General features: G+C 45.6%; 1 long non-coding RNA gene across 1 annotated transcript in view; it reads right to left on the bottom strand.

Moving 5' to 3' along the window:
* The window catches only part of LOC146789921 (uncharacterized), a 106896-nt gene extending 91839 nt beyond the window's left edge, over positions 1-15057 (bottom strand). Inside the window, exons 1-3 of the long non-coding RNA XR_014969879.1 lie at positions 15014-15057; positions 14815-14908; positions 14613-14690 (exon numbers count right to left, since the gene is read on the bottom strand). This is a non-coding gene — a long non-coding RNA (uncharacterized LOC146789921). The remainder of the gene's footprint in view (positions 1-14612; positions 14691-14814; positions 14909-15013) is intronic.
* Positions 15058-15291: the final 234 nt, after the last annotated feature.

Here is a 15291-nt window from a genome sequence, read left to right as displayed (position 1 = left end):
TTAGAGTATCCTATTCACGCAGATTCCTTGGTTTCTGAGGCCCTTGAGCCCCCACCACATATTCTTCATCTGTATATAAGCTTTGGTAGTCCACGTTGACTAGGGAGAGCTTCGTAGTTTGCTCAGTTTATCTTATGGCTGGATAAATGAGAGAACAAGTCAATGATGGACATGGTCACCGGTACTAATGCCTCCGCATGAGACAGGAGAAGGAGGATGTCATCAGCATATACTAGTGCCTTGATTTCACCATCACTCATCTTGACACCCTCCACTGCATGTATGATGACAATGGAGTGTGGATCAATGGCAAGCAAGAAGAGGAGAAGTACGAAAGGGAAACACTGTTGCATGACCAGGTGGACCAGGAAAGAATGTGACAAGAAACAACCGCAGTTGACCTCCATTGAGGGGTAATCACAGATGAGGCAAACTTTGACTATAAAGTCAGCACCCAGCCCCATCCTGGACTATACCTGGAAAATATAAGGACATTTCACTCAGTCAAACACCATTTGGGCACCAAGGAGAGCCAATCGGCCGTCAACATCATTCCTCGAGTGCTAGAGCAGATGATCTGGCATCTTAAGGTGATTAGCTCATGTCTATTGGGAACAAAGTTCCACTGGGATTCGTAGATGAGCTGCTGAATCACCTTACTCAATCTAGTTGCAAGTATTTTAGCCATTATTTTCAGATCAGCATTATTGATTGAAATAGGGAGGTAACTAGTGTAATCCACAGGGTCCTTATTCTCTTTGAGAAAGACGGCGATGGTGGCTTTATTAGAGATCATTCCCAAGGAACCCACTGCCACAGCCACGAGGAATGCCTTGGTTGAGAGCTCTCAGTAGAATCTTTCTGGCTTTGTAAAATTCTCCTGGAAAGCAGTCCTCCCCAGGTGAATTACAAGTAGGCAAGGCCGAAATGGCCTCAGCCATTTCTGTAAAACCCCCATCAAGCTACGCATGCCCCTCATTATTGAGGACAAGTAGATGCAAGTGTGCAAGAAAGACATCAAAATGCTCTGGCGAGGTCTGGAACTCAGTGGAGTAGAGGGAAGTGTAGAAGGATGTGATCAGGATACTTCTGGCACAATCCTAACCCACCCCCTTGCAATCACTGAACTGCTAGTATGGACAGTTGGGATTCACGCTACCGCAGATGGGCTGCCAATAGATGTCCTGCCTTCTCACCGTGGTCACGCCCCCACCACTGCAGCTTTACCAACACCTTTTCAGCCTCTACTGTATAATAAGTTTTAAAGCAGGATTCGGATAGTTCCAGCACTCTCTGAAGCTCCAGTGTGGGTGTCCAAGTGCATTTACTCTGGAGGTCGATGACCTACTTTTCTAAATGCTGGATGTCAGCCAGGGCTTTCCTTTTCACTACCGCAGAGTCTCGTATCAGGACACCCTGCAATGTTAATTGTTCTGCACAGCCCCAGAGAAACATAAAAAAAAAAGAAATATGAAACTTCAGTGTATAAACTCTTTCAAATATGAAGGTTTGACTTTCCTCCTCGTAGACAACCTGGGAGATCTTTCTGGTAACCTCCTGTTTCCCACCGGAGAGTCAGAGCTCGTGAAGCCATCAACACTATGACCTGTTGCACCGGAATCTACAGGACCTTTGTACAGAACAACCCTACCAAGGTTCCAGATTCGATGATCTTGTGTTTTAACAGCATTGTTAAACAACTTAATCACTCTAATCGGTTTAGATAACTTCGCACTCAAACGAGGTTGTTTGATTACAACCATATCACCAATGTTAACTTTGGTACTTTTAGCAGCTTTTCTAGAGTAAAAAAGAGATTTCCTCACTATAGCTTTCTCAACCTCTTTCTCACGCCATGAGTCACTGTTAACACTTAAACCAGGATTTCTTTCCAACTTTCACAGCCAAGGAGGTTCAACCAATGTACAAGATGTTCTGCCTTTGAACAAAGCAAAAGGAGACTTTCCAGTGGTACTATGTGGAGTCAACCTATACATGTGAACCTTTATAAGGAATTCTTTTTTCCAATCCAGCCCAGAACCTTTAGCCAAGGTAATTACCTCCTTCAAAACACGGTTAAACCGTTCAATCACCCCATTCGTCTCGGGGTGGTATAAGGAGCATTTCTTGTGCATAATACCACGTTTACTCAAAAACACTTCATCTCTCGAGAGACTGACCGAACACCATTATCAGTTAAAATGGTACTGCGAAGCCCTTCTCTAGATATGAGACCTTCCAAGAACTCAATTACTTTCTTTGTTTCTATGCCACTTGTGAATCATACTTCTAGCCATCTGGAATACATATCTATGGCAACAACAACTTGTTGTCCATTCCTATGAATCGGCCCCAAAACGTCTTGGGCTATCTTTGGACCAGTTGGTAATTCCCTTATTACCATGAGTTGCACTCTCACCATCTTGGACTTGTCACACACAGCACACTCCACACAATCCCTAACGAGTCTCTCCACAAGCAGATCTATACCAGGTGACCAAAACAACACGCAAAGTCTTTCTTTGGTCTTAGACATCCCAAGATGAGACAAATGGGCTAGATCAATAATCTTGGAATGGAGGTTGAGGGGGGGAACCAATCTTGTACTACGATACCGCAGCTCACAGGATACACTTAACTCATCCTTCACACCCCAAAATGTTTGAGCTTCCTCCGAAGCTTGTCTCTTTGAATGCAACCCCTTATTAATAAGATATACAATTTCTTTAAGCCTGGAGTCAGATGATAGTTCTCTACGCCACTCATCCTGAGAGACAGTCTCCTCATCAACAATGCACACTAGTATCTTCGTCACAATCTTCAGTCTCATCCACAGAACCCACAAGTCTGGATAATGTGTCAGCTACTCCATTTTAAATACCGGGTAGGTACCTTATGTCAAAATCAAATTCTTGTAAGGCAACTAACCATTTAGTTATTCTGCTGGAGACAAAATCTACCCCCTTTTTGGTAAATATCTCACACAGGGGCTTGTGGTCAGTCCTAACAATGAATTTTGTTCCCCAGAGCCTCGAAACGAATATACTTGTAGATGAAGGAGCTTGTTGGGCTCTTCTTGCCAAGTTAGCAAGCTGCCGACTACCCCAGTGTAAGATCCTGACATCCAGAGAAAAGGATCACCCAAGGCAGATATGGAGAAGTAGGATGTAGGTTTATTGTAAAGGAAGAAGATCCCATCCAGGCAGGACAACAGGTCAACCAACTCTCCAGTTACATTTTAAAAGGTAACATTCCAACTCATAGTAACCAAGTTGCAACAAGAGCATTGTGACATACATTCACTAGTAACCATGACTTCAATACAGATGTCACAGGTGCAAGCAGATGCCACAGATGGCCACCCCACATTTCTTGGAGGAGGTGGTGGTCAATTTTGGGTCCCCATTTTCATTTCCCTTCTAATACTGCTCCCCACCATGCCCATCCAAAAACTCAGCTATGGAGAGGTGAGGAGAGGTGTGTTTCTTGAAGCAGAACAATATTCGCATTCTTTTTGTGGAGATAGTAGAGACCCTTTTTCCATTTCCCCATACGCGCATACCACTGACATACCAGCATGCAATCGACAAGGTCTTGGACATATTGGGAAGTGTACTGTATGCCGCATTAACACGAACAGGGAACCCTCTGTGATAGAGAGGATGAAAGGAGGCGATGGAAGGTAGGGGGACAAAAACAGCCTCCACCCGAGGGAAGCCTCCTGTTTGCTCCACACTATAATAATAGGCAGAACACCCTCAAATGTAAGACATCTAAGGGGGAGAGGGGTATGAGAAAGGTGGGAAAGGGATAGGGGAGATGAGAAGGGGAAAAAAGGAAGAAACCCTAATGAACTTTAGGTAGCAAGCTAACTCCCACATCACTCAACTGCCGCAACCTCCACACCTGCCCAAGCGTGGTAGATTGGTCCATACCCTCAATACCGAAATATTAAGCACAAGGATGGGACTCTACTGTAGGCCCGGGGCACAGTTGCTTCCAAGACAGCCCCCCAGCAGCACATGCATGCAAGATCCTGGGCACACCCAAGGTCACTCACAGTCGGCAAACAGATGGAGATTCAGAGAGAGATTCCACACACCTGTCATGCAGAGATTCCTGTCCCCCAGCCACACCCCTCTTCCACACAGACAAGGCTCCAGAATTGGGGTGAAGACATTAGCTACTGGAAAGCCCCAGGGGCCAGACGGCTACCCAGCTGAATATTACAAGGCCTATCAACAGGTCCTGGCGCCGCATCTGCTTGCAGTGTACCAAAACACGTAGGAGATAGGCATTCTCCCGGACACGCTTCGAGAGTCCCTCCTGGTGTCCCTAGCCAAGCCACACAGGAATGCAGAACTCATGGGGTCTTATCACCCGCTAGCACTACTCAACTCAGATTATAAGATCATCGCTAAAATACTAGAAAACAGGTTGGTCCTCTTGTTGCCGCAGTTCGGACAAGAATGGCTTCATGCCAGCGTGCAGTACATCGTTAAACCTGCGTAGATTCTTTTGCATTGTACATTATTCAAGGAATGACTGTCCGTAAGCTGGGTGTCTGCCTTTAGACCTCGAGAAGACTTTTGACACCCTAGAGCGGGAGTTCCTTTTCGCTGCACTGCGACGCTACTGCCTGGGAGAGTCTGGTCAAGTTGCTCTACACTCATCCCATGGCCAGAGTCAAGGCTGGCATGCAAGTCTTGGGGCATGTCTCTACAGAATGTGGTACAAGACAGGGTTGTCCGCTCTCCCCCTTGTTATTCGCGCTTGCAATTGAATCATTGGCGGAGGCACTCCGCTCTACGCAAGATGACTGGGGAATACCACTTGGGAATGGTATGCATGCTGTCTCCTTATATGCAGACGACCTGCTGATCTCTCTTAGAGATGTGGGGCAAGTACATTGAGCGATTGAGGCCAAGCTCCTCGAGTTCACTTTAGTGTCAGGATTGAGGATGAACTGGAATAAGTCCTGCTTATATCCATTCGCAGAATATACCCTTGATCCACACCTATTCATCAATGACAGTGGAGTCCACTGGCAGACTGAGGCGTTTTGAAACCTGGGACCCACAGGACCTCCTTGAGGGGAACCTGACCCGAGCTGTTGCAGCGCTTAGAGCGCAGATGTCTTTCTGGTCTACCCTACCACTGGCTGTCATGGGCAGAATTGCGCTGCTAAAAATGGTGGCACTGCCGCGCCTCCTTTACTACTTCACAAATTTGCCATTGCACCTCAGACCACCCGTTTTTTAAAAACTTTGGAATCGGACATGCAGCAATTCATATGGCATGGGACATGGAGCAGAGTGTCATTAATTAAAATGTAAATGCAACAATTCTTATGCACACGCAATAGAGTACAAATAATAGTATAACACTGTTCCTGAAGTTCAAAAATGAAGATGGCATAGTCCTTAAACAGTGTGGTTCATTTTTAATGTAGTGTTTCTGAGCAAAACCAGCCAGCACGTGTTTCGTCAGTGGGTTGTAAACCCTTGACTTCTTTAGGGCTGAAGAACAACATGGAAAGTGAATCATGTCATAAAATACAAACAAAGAAACAAAAACAGGATGCACCTGTATAGAGAGTTACAGTACCAGGTGTACCCAACCGGTAAACAGTTGACAAAGAAAAAGAAAAACACCCCAAAGAAACGATCCAGAATGGTCATTGTGATTATAACAGTTCTTAAATTTTGATCCCATAATATTTCTAAGAGAAAGAGAAAAAAGAAAAGAAAAGGAAAACAAGAAAGAAGAAAAAAAAAAAAGATCCAAAGAAAGAATACGAAGGGAAAGGAGAAATAGAAAGGGAAAGAAGAAAAGGAGAAGAGAAAGAAAAGGAAACTGTGATGCCATTGTGAGTCACATATGCCAAAGCTGCATGCGATTGTAATGAGAAATCCGTGAGGAGCGGATGATGTGCTTGAAAAATAAACAGCCTAAAAGGGAAAAACACTTGTGTAGTGTTTAACCCCTTCGATGCTCATGAGGGAGCGGTTCCGTCATGAGCATCGGTTGGGCTGTGCTTATGACGGAACTGCTCCGTCATGAGCACAGCCCCAGGGCGAAGCGCTGGCGCTCCCCTCCTGGGGGCTTGATTTGTAATCCAATTGGGGGTTGGCAGCGGAAGAGTTTCCGCTGCCACCCCCGAGTCCCCCCACGCTTCCCCATGACGTCAGCGTACACAACGCGCGCCGACGTCATCAGGAAGCGCTGGACACGCTGGAAATCATTTCTTTCCAGCGCGTCCATTAAGGAGGTAGGGGTTTTGCTTCCGGTGGGGTGGGGGGGCTATTTTAGGATGCCTTGAGGCATCGGGGGAGAGGAAAGAGTATTTCCTCACCCCTGATGTCTCATTGCAGGGCACTCCTGCTTCACGATCACGCACAGCATCGCGATCGTGGAGCAGGAATGCCCCACTAGACACCAGGGATGTTTTTTCTTGTAAAAGGAAGCGACCCCTTAGGCAAGGGTCGCTTCCTAGGGGGCCAAATTAAAATTAAGACTTTTCTACCCCCCATGGGGGCAGATCGGGCATTTCTTCGGCTGTTTCTGGTCCCGGGGGGGGGGGGGCAGAAAAGCCCACTAGACCCAGGGATACATAGTGAATTGTACGGAAGCGACCCCTTGGGCAAGGGTCACTTCCCGGGGGGCAATTTTGATATTCTGCCTTCCCTGGGGGCAGATCGCCTTGTTTTTTTGGCTTTTGCCCCCACTAGACATTGAGGTGTGATCATGTTGCGTTTTGCACCGTTTCCTGTTGCGGGCACTAGGCCGACCTGCACAAGTGAGGTACCGTTTTTCTCGTAAGACTTTGGGTAACACGGGGTGGGTGGAAATTTGTGGATCCATGCAGATTCCGGAACTTTCCACCACAGAAATATGGGGAAAATGTGTTTTTTTTGGACACTTTTTTAGGTTTGCAAGGGATTCTGGGTAACAGACCCTGGTGGAAGGCAGTCAAGTCACCCCATCCTGAATTCCCCTGGGTGTTTAGTTTTAAAAAATGTATAGGTTTGGTAGGTTTCCCAAGGTGCCCGCAGAGCTAGGGTTCAAAAACTACAGCTAGGCACTTTGCCAAAAAAGGGTCATTTTTCACAGCGAAATTGAGGTGTGACCACGTTGCGTTTTGCACCGTTTACTGTCACGGGCACTAGGCCGACCCGCACATGTGAGGTACCATTTTTCTCGTAAGACTTTGGGAAACGCGGGGTCGGTGGAAATTTGTGGATCCACGCAGATTCCAGAACTTTCCACCACAGAAATGTGGGGAAAATGTGTTTTTTTGGACAATTGTTTAGGATTGCAAGGGATTTTGGGTAACAGAACCTGGTGGGAGGCAGTCAAGTCACCCCATTCTGGATTCACCTGCGTGTCTAGTTTAAAAAAATGTATAGGTTTGCAACATTTCAATCAATCAATCAATCAATATTCGATTTAAAATACAATCATAAAAGACACAAACATAGTACCTAAAAACATACATTTCAATAAATACATTAAAATACCTTATTAAAAAAAGCCTTGTTAAAAAAACATTAAACACTTCAATGGACTGACATGTATTAATAAAAAGATTTTGGGATTAAAATTGTCCCAGGCGCAGCTTAAAAATAGGGAAAACCCAAACACAGAATTCATTAGAAACCATCAAGGGTGCGCTTGATTGATTTTCTCCGCAATGCCCATGCCCAGCCCAGGTATTTTGCCAATGCGACAGAGACTAATGTCAAAGAGCTAGTGCGCAAAATGCGTAAAGCTACAGCGCTGCTCCTTGTGCCGAGAGCTTTACACATTGGGGTAAGCCAAACACGCCTTGGAATGGTAAATGCCGGGCAGACAAACAGAAAGTGGGGAGATGTTTCAATCGCAGCCCCACATGCAGGGCACTGCAGTTCCGAGTTCCTGGCCCACCTTCCAGTCAAAAATCTAAGAGGCAAAGAACCAGCTCTAAACTGGAAGTAGAGTTTCCTGTCGCCCACATTAGTCACCAAATCCCAGTATTGTTCAAGGCTGGGGGAGTCTTTGAACTCCAGAAAGTTCCCGGACATCCCTGATGCTCTACTCAATATCTGGGAATCAATTCTTTCCCAGTATGCCATTTTGAGAGAACTTTTTGATGGAAACTGGGCAGAAGCTGGGTCAGTCCACATCCCTTCCATACCCATGACTTTTAAAGACGCATGTAAGTTCTTCAGCCACTCGATTTTATGAAAGACATCAGATTTTATAATGTCTTTGAGGCCATTGGCATAATGGGAAAGTTCAGGAGTGGTCCAAAGCCTCCGCCAGTATAAAACCGGACGGAGCCTTGCAATATCCTTGATGGACCTCCTGCCCAGATCATACCTAAGTGGGATCAGAGGGGTGCTCTGAGGAAGACCAGTAATCCTACGAAGGAATTTGTGCTCCACACTTGTCAAAATCGCTAGCTGATCAAAACCCCAGAGCTCCGCCCCATAGAGGACAGAGTTTAGGGCCTTTGCTTCATAAACTTGCAAAACCGGACTTATTGGTTTCGTGAATGACCTACTAAATTCCCTGCTCAGGGCACCAGTTATCTGCTTAAATCGCAGGGAGGCCATTTCAAGATGCCGGCGCCAATTATTACTATTTGAAATTTGCAATCCAAGATACGTAAAATTGGTTACTAATTCTAAGGGTTGCCCATTCATGAACACTCTTTTCCCTTGGAAGCTGCTATGAGGGTTAAAGGCCATAAACTTCTTTTTTGCCACATTAACCTCTAAACCATGATCAAGACAAAACTCATCAAACAGGCGAAGGGCTTTTTGCAGACCATTAGATGTTCTGGATACGATAAGCGTATCATCTGCAAACAATAATATGGGGATGGAAACACCAGCCAACCTTGGAGCATCGGTATTAACAGAGAGCATGAGTTCAACTATCCCATTGATATAAAGTGAGAAGAGCGTGGGTGCCATAGTACAACCTTGTCTCACACCACGCTCAACCGGGAACTCAGATGTGTCCTCTCCCGCCCCACCCCACTGGATCCTAGCATAGTTAGACTCGTGCAGACGCATCACCATTGTCAAAATTTCTTTGGGGAGACCTAGCCTCTCAAGGACTGCCCACAACCGGTGTCGTGGAACAAGATCGAAGGCAGCCCTTAAGTCTACAAAAGCTACATAAAGACTGCCGTTCCCCAATGTCACCACCTTCCAAAGGAGCTGGACAAAGTAAAAGACTTGGTCCACCGTGCTGGTTAATTTCCGAAAACCAGCTTGGAAGGGTGACAAAATGTTATTATCATCGATCCATTCTTGTATTTGGTTCAGGACCATCCTCCCTACCACCTTCTGAATGGAATCGATGAGGCTAATTGGCCTATAGTTTCCCGGGAGCGTCCTATCGCCTTTCTTGAATACAGGTATGATAACTGCCCCCCTCCATGATTTTGGGACTGGCGCGCCTGCAGCCACAGCGTTAGCCAATAGGGTTATATACTTGCTCCAGTTAACCTTATTGTGGAGAAAAACGTCCGAAGGAACCCTGTCCTGGCAGGGGGCACGTCCACTGGTAATTGAGCGTAGGGCCCTATTAGCATCTTGGATGCAAAAGGGACCCTGAGAGAAAAAAACATAATTTGGCACCCATGCAAAGTTAAACGAGATGTTACAAGCATATTGGGGTTTGAAATATTGAACCCACTCTGCCTGTGAAACGTAGTTAGAGGGACTATCAGGCCGCCCACCACTGCCCCACTTAAGAATGTTCCAAAATAGCCGGGAATCTCGGGTATGGCAAGCGCTTTTTAAATCAAGCCAGCGTTGCTCATCCCAGTTTTTTTTGGCCATTCTTACAGCTTTTTTATATGCTAGTCTGGCGAAGCGAATACACTCCTGTCCACCATTAGACAGGGCTTTCACCAGGTTGGTCCTAGATTCTCTGCAAGCACCGTCATACCATCTATTTTTCTTAGTTGGAGCCTTATTCATGTTCCTCAAGGGCTTCGTAAAGTAGGAACCTATTTCAGCAAACAACTTGTCATGACATGCAGCGACTTCAATATTGCCGGGGTCATGGATTAGCATACCCTCAAGCTCAACAATAGAATCAACTAATTTGTTATCTATATCGGCAATGGCCAGGATGTTATGCTCGAGCTCCCCCCACTTAAGTCTACGCATGTTATTTGTTAGAGTTACCTCAGACAGGCACGGAACCATTTCACCAGCTATTAAGCGATTACTAGACCACCATCTGTGAGCTACACAGATAGGGTTATGGTCACTCTCAACTCTAACCTCAACAACCATATCTAAAACTGGTTGCCATAGTTGCAAGCTACATAAAACATAATCAATCCTGCTAGAATGTCGACCATTGTCAAATGTCTTCGCCCCTTGTTTGTCACCTGGCGTCCTCCCATTCAAGGCCCTCAAACCATACTCAAAACAAAGGGCATTAGTCTGGACAATAGTCTCAGTCCACCTTTTAATTGGACTGAGATCAAGCGCAGGTACCCCCCACAATTGGTCTTCCACCGCTTCGTCGCCCAACCCAGAGTCAGGGTCTAGGAGCGGTTCGAAGGTGATATTGAAATCCCCAGCTACAACTATTCGCCTCCCGCCTGAGTGCTGATCAATAAGGGAAACTAAGAGAGCCAAAACCTGGGAGCCTGTCCTATTGGGGTCTCTCAGATACAGATTGTAAATATCCAAGACACCCAGGGTCCCAAGTGACACCCTGACTAATTGGATATCTTCGGACCCAGTAGGTATTGCAAAAGCCTCAGGAAATATGTCCTGTCGAACCCAGATTGCCAGGCCTCCCTTTGGGCGTCCCCTTAGACCCAGGATTGCGGGTACATGAAAGTTCAGAAATCCCTGTAGGAACTGAGGCTCACAGGACCAGGTTTCCTGGAAGAGGCAGACATCAAAGTTGCCTATATAGGCTAGCCATTCCGGTGAATCCATTTTTGATTTTAGTCCTGCAATATTCCAGGAGACCATAGACCCCCCCTCCCTTCCTTGGCCTTGGACGTGAGCAGAGTGCGCACACAACTGCTCGTGTCCACGTTGTGATTCCGTAGACAAATCAGGGGTTGTTACAACTACATCTGCTATCTCGTCCGCCCCGGTAACAAGGGAGTAACGTAGAGATTCGTTAAGCTTAGGCCCTCCGGCAGGGGTACTTGGATTAAGAGGAGTAATAAATGACTGCGGCCCAGGTGCCGGTCAGGCAAAAGCTACTGAGGAGCACAGATCATTTGCTTCCCAATTTTCCAGAGCTGGACTAAATCCTACAGGAATATTGGGGTTAGAATTGTAAAAAAACCCTAAATCATGTACCCCAATTTTTGACTGGTCGCAAGCCAGTGGGGAGTCACAAATATGATTCGCTGTACGACTATCTCCAAAGTTGACAATAATGGAGTCCCCAGGGACGTCTTTGGGTCTTGGACCTACCCAACTAACCCTTCTAGTAAAGAGGATCTTTCCATCCAAATGATTTGGAAGCGGTCTGTTCCTATTTAACCAGAACGTAACTTTGTTTTTTAGTTGTTGGTATGATTCCAAAACACCTTCCTTTAGTTCCGGGACTCCAGTCAGAACAGCTACATAAGGAGTGCAGGCAGGGGGCAAATGAATATGAGCCCTAGGCAATATACTATTTTTAACCCCAGGTTCCAAAGACCTTCCTTTATTCATAGACTTTTTTCCAGCATTAATACTGGACACACTCGGAAGGTTGTCTCCCACATTATCAGCACATTGATTAATAAAATTATCAGTGACCTGTGCCTTGGGGAGAGCAACCTCGGGTGTAACCCCGGGCGCTACTTCATCAGCAGAGGATACCAGCGGGAGAATAGGGAGGGTAGAGGGCACCCCTACAGGATTGTCCCTTACCTTGGTAGCTAGTTTAATAACATTTTTGAGTGAGCAAAAATTGTCCAGAACAGTTTGTTCTAATCTATCTACCTTCTCACTAACTAGCTTAACCCTTTCCAGCACAGGAAGTATCAGAGAACGGACCATTTTTTCTATTTCGAGAATCATATTACTCGATTGGGGCAGGTCTATATGACAAGTAACATTCCCACTAGGAGATAAGGGAACTTCGCCCTGTGTTGCCCCCGTTGGAGATTTTCCCATAACATTAGGGTGTTTAGCCTTTCTCCCTCCCTGGGACACCCCTACTCGTTTCCTCTTGGCATTAGGAGGATTTACAATTCTTTTACTAGCCCTTGTCTGCGGGTGGGTTAAATCAGATTTATTAGAGACGGGAGGGCTGCGTGTTGCTATAGCAATGTCGCCAGAGTCACCAGGAACATCACACACAACACTGCAGGACTGCGGTATAGAAGGACTGGCCCCAACATTCTCCTGTAGAACTAGAACGCCCCCATCCTGGCCCGCTATCTTCGAAGGTGATTTGGCCACTGCCAAAATTCCCAAGGATGAGCGTCTGGCTTGCGCTAGCTCTACAGACAAGCGACGCTCAGTTATAGCAAGTTCATGCTCTAGAACTGATACAGCTCTAGTAATAAAATGGTCAAGAGTACCGGTCACAGACCCACCCCCACCGGTGCGTTTACCTTTGGATGCCATTTATACTAAGCATACAATACTAGAGCCAATATAGTCGTTAACCTAGAAGAGGTCAATTAGAGGAAGAGAATATATTACTCCACCAGAACAAAATACTAGCAGTGCAAGATATGCGACTATAAAGCAAAACAAGGAGATGCAACAACACTTTTAAGTCCAAACAAGGTAAGTAAGTGCACCCTTCTACCTCGGGTAAAATTCCGCAAGAGCAGCGTTAGAGATGTGGCCCAGTCCAGTCAGGATCGGTCAGGGACGGGCAAGGACGGGCCCGCCCTTGGCCCGGGCTTCGCCCAGGCGCGGCCCGCGCTGCGTGGAGCCTGGAGGGTTTATAAACAGCCCGGGCGCTGCCTGATGACGTCAGCGGCAGGCGCCCGGAGCTGTGGATGCTGGGGCTTGTGGTCTTGAAGCCGTTTACCTCACGGCTGCGTCCCAGGTCAGCAAAGCGTCTCACCCCTCAAAAAGCCGTTCCCCTCACGGCGAGCCTTCGTGGTGCAAAGACAAAGTGGATTTCAAGCGCGTCCCACATTTCACTAGGTGCCGGCAGAGCTCGTGTTAAAAAACTACAGCTAGACACTTCGCAGAAAAAGGGTAAATTTACATTGTGAAAATGTGGTGTGTTAACGTTGGGTTTTGAGCCATTTCCTGTTGTGGGCACTATGCCTACCCACACAAGTGAGGTACCATTTTTATTGGGAGACTTGGGGTAATTCAGACTTATAAAGCAACTGTTATTACCTATTGATTTTTGATGCATTTCTGCCTTCCAAATGAAAGACTTTGTGTAAAAAAGAAGTCATTTTGAAAAATGACCGATGATTCTCATGCTAGTATGAGTATTCCCTAATTTCGAAAATGTGCAAATATGTACTGTTTCTAAACTCTATAATTTGTTCCCATTTCAGAAATACATAGGTGTCTTTCATACCGATTTTTCCATGTATACATTTTCCCACAATAATTGCTGTATACCCGGAACATAATGAAAAACCATTGCAAATTGCTGCTCAGTTTTTGACTCTGGGTTCGTCGGGTTCTTGGTGAACCTACAAGTCCTATATATCCCGACAACAAGGAAGTTCCAGCGGATGTAACAGTATATTGCTTTCAAAGAGCTGTCATCATTAAAAGAAGTTACCGGTAAAAACGTTGACACAAAAGGCTGTTTTCTTCAACTAATTTTCATTTTTTCCTATACTTAACTGTTAATTTCTATGAAGAAACATTGATAGATCTACACAAATGACCCCTTGTTGAATTCAGAATTTTGTTCACTTTTCATAAATGTATAGCTTTCCAGGATCCATTATTGCTTTCAGACCCATTTCTGCCATTAACTGAAAGGAGGTTAAAAGCACAAAAAATAGCAAAAATAGGCTATGTCCCAGAAAAATGCCAAAACTGTACAAAATGTTGGTTTTCTGACAAAAGTCTGTCATTCCCTAAAAGCTGTGAAAATGGTGATTTCAACCCCACAATCCCTTTTTTGATACCATTTGCAGAGAAAAATCCAGACGCTTTCATTTGCAACCCGTTTTTCCAATTCCCCCCCCCCCCCAAAAAAATATTTTGCTGTATTTTGGCTAATTTCTGGGACCCCTCCAGGAGAATCCACAAACCCTGGGTACCTTTAGAATCCCCATGATGTTGCAAGAAAAGGACACAAATTTGGCGTGGATACCTTATGTGGTCAAAAAGTTACAGGGGCCTAAGCACGCACTACCCCAAATAGTCCAAAAAAGGCTTAGCACAGGGGGGGGGGAAAGGCCTAGCAGCACAGGGGTTAAGCTGGGGCAGAGCCAGGTGAAAATAAAGCAGTGTTTGAAGGAGACGGAACCGTATCAATGTGCACAAGTGCAAATAAACACGTACCTGCTCTGAGTACAATAGATGCTTAGACCTATGTGAGAAAACAAACCATGCTTTCTAATTATAACAAGTCATCAAACATAAAAAGGTCTCTACAGTGGTAAATACCTCATAAGACAGAGTACACTACATATTGTCAACACAGCTCACCTCTAAACCGGTGATAATTCTGACCCGGTTGGTCATGACATAAACGCTACGCCGGTGTAATTCTTAAAATTCAAAACGCTGTGGGTTTGAAGGGAAAAATAGTACCTGTCAATTGCCAGTTCATCAAAAATTCCACAAAAGTTACCCCATGCCAGAAAGGTAAAACATTAAGAACAAAAGTCACTGTCATGCATCTCCTTACCTCAGATCCAGAGTCAGAATCTGGTCCGAGCATCTAGAATTCGTTTTGGCCTAAGTCCGGCAAAGTAAGGCATCTGAATATCAAAGACTGCAAACTAAACAGAACAAAAGGGATATCCCGGTTGATGGTTTCATTAATTAAAATGGCAAAAAACAACGGGTTTCTGACAAAAACTGAGAGTCTAATTCCTAACGCTTACCCGTGGTGAGTGCGCCCAGCGTTCCACGTATTCTTGGGTTCCTTGTCAATCCGATACGGTTGTAGAGATAACCCGGAAGTGCATTTATACGACCAACTGCGTGCGGGTACTAGACCGTATATTTATGCAATGGTCCGACCTGTTGGGGGTAAAGATCTTCTACAAGCGATTGTAAAATTGTGGACACAGATAAATGAGTAGCGATGGCCGGTGTGATAAGAATTAGAAAGATTAAAGTTCCAGGCAGGGAAAGCGCAAATTATGAGTATAAACAGAAA

Source organism: Triturus cristatus, chromosome 10, assembly GCF_964204655.1.
Source record: "Triturus cristatus chromosome 10, aTriCri1.1, whole genome shotgun sequence".
NCBI lineage: Eukaryota > Metazoa > Chordata > Amphibia > Caudata > Salamandridae > Triturus > Triturus cristatus.
This window is presented reverse-complemented; position numbering and strand designations above follow the sequence as displayed.